General features: G+C 33.1%; 1 pseudogene; it reads right to left on the bottom strand.

Annotated features, from left to right (window-relative positions):
• LOC116089435 overlaps positions 1–1,751 on the bottom strand; it is a 21,907-nt pseudogene that overhangs the window by 15,799 nt on the left and 4,357 nt on the right.

Raw genomic sequence — 1,751 nt, forward strand, 5'->3', positions numbered from 1 at the left:
TTAGTTTTAACTTTTGCAGATTCTCTATGTTGAACTCCAGCATAGCTGCACCAGTTTGCATTCCTATCAACAATGGATGAGTATTCCTCTTTTGTCATGATTTCAACCAGTATTTATGGTGAATTTTATTGTTGTTGCTGCTGCTGCTGCTGTTGGTATTCACGATGTTATCCCTCTTGACTGGGATAAAATGAAACCTCAAAGTTTTTTAGTCTCCATTTCTCAAAGTACTAAGGATGATGAACAATTTTTGAGGAATCCCTCAACCATTTTTTTATTCTGTTTACACTTGAATAAATCCTTAGGTCATATTTTATTACCTGCATAGTTCTGTTACAGCGAGAGAATTTCCATATATCTGAAAGGAAAAAAAAAGATTTTTCTCAAAATGTTGAACTATAACAGTTGGACACATATTCTAATTTTTAAAAATAAAAATTGTCTTACATGAACTCAGTAGCTCCTAAAATTAAAAACAATACACAACTTCAAGGAACATCTTAGTAAGTGAAAATGTGCAAAGGCTGGAGAGACTGATGGAATTTCTTCAATGAACAAAAAGAGAAAATTCAAATTGGAATCTAATTTAAATAGATGACTAAATGATTACTTGCATATTTAAATTATTTTACTTGGATGAATAACATAATATAGATTATTCATTAAATAATTTGGAAAGTACAGATAAGATCTATCAAAAACAATGAGTTATACAGAGAATTTAATAACTTAATCAAATTTTAAACTAAAAACATGAACTCCATTCCAAGAGTACAAAAAAAGAACAACATAAAATAAAACATAATAAATATTGAAAATCTAAATATTTAACTAATAAATTTTACAATTCACATAGAGAAAATTTTAAATAGTGATTTAAAAAAGTAAATATTTCTCCAATATGAATTACATGTATGGCACAAATTGAAGGAGAGTTGGACAGGAATTGTGAGATGGTTTATAGGGAGGAAAGAAAAGGAAGAAATATTTCCAACTAATTATATTTGTATCAGTTAAAATGTTAAATAAGTATTTACTATAGAATTAAAGCCCACAATATTATGAATTTTGGTGATTAAAGACCATTTATGAATAAACTTTCCAATTATAAATTTCACTTTTCCAAATAGACTTTTTACAACTCTCAAGAATATGTAATGAATACTAGTGTGAGTAGATTAAAAGACATCAGAGCCATGAGAAGAGCAGAATCAGACAATGAACTGACCTTATACCAGAGTTCCCACTTAGAGAAGAATGAGGAGAATATACATGTAAAAATGGGAAATGACCAGTCAGTTGGACAGAAGACAGGCTTGTAGAGAATGGAGACAAATACACCTGGAGAGTTGTTTATCTCTGTAAACGAATACAAATGAGGACTGAAAATGGAGTCCCTAATGGAGGAGTTAGAAAAAGGACTGAAGGAGCTGAAGGGGTTTGTAACCACATATGAAGAACAACAATATCAACCAATATCAACCCCAGAACTCCCAGGGACTAAACTACTAACCAGAGAGTACACATGCAGTGACCCCTGGTTCCAGCCACATATTTAGCAGATGTTGACCTTGTTGGGCATCACTGAGAGGAGAGGCCCTTGGTCCTGTAGAGGCTGGATGAGAATACCAGGGTTGGGAGGTGGGAGTGGGTAGGGGAGCACCCTCATAGAAGCAGGTGGAGGGGGTATGTGATAGGGAGCTTACGGAGGAGAAACCAAGGAAGGGGAAAATATTTAACCTGTAAATAAA

This window comes from Mastomys coucha, unplaced genomic scaffold (genome assembly GCF_008632895.1).
Source record: "Mastomys coucha isolate ucsf_1 unplaced genomic scaffold, UCSF_Mcou_1 pScaffold14, whole genome shotgun sequence".
NCBI lineage: Eukaryota > Metazoa > Chordata > Mammalia > Rodentia > Muridae > Mastomys > Mastomys coucha.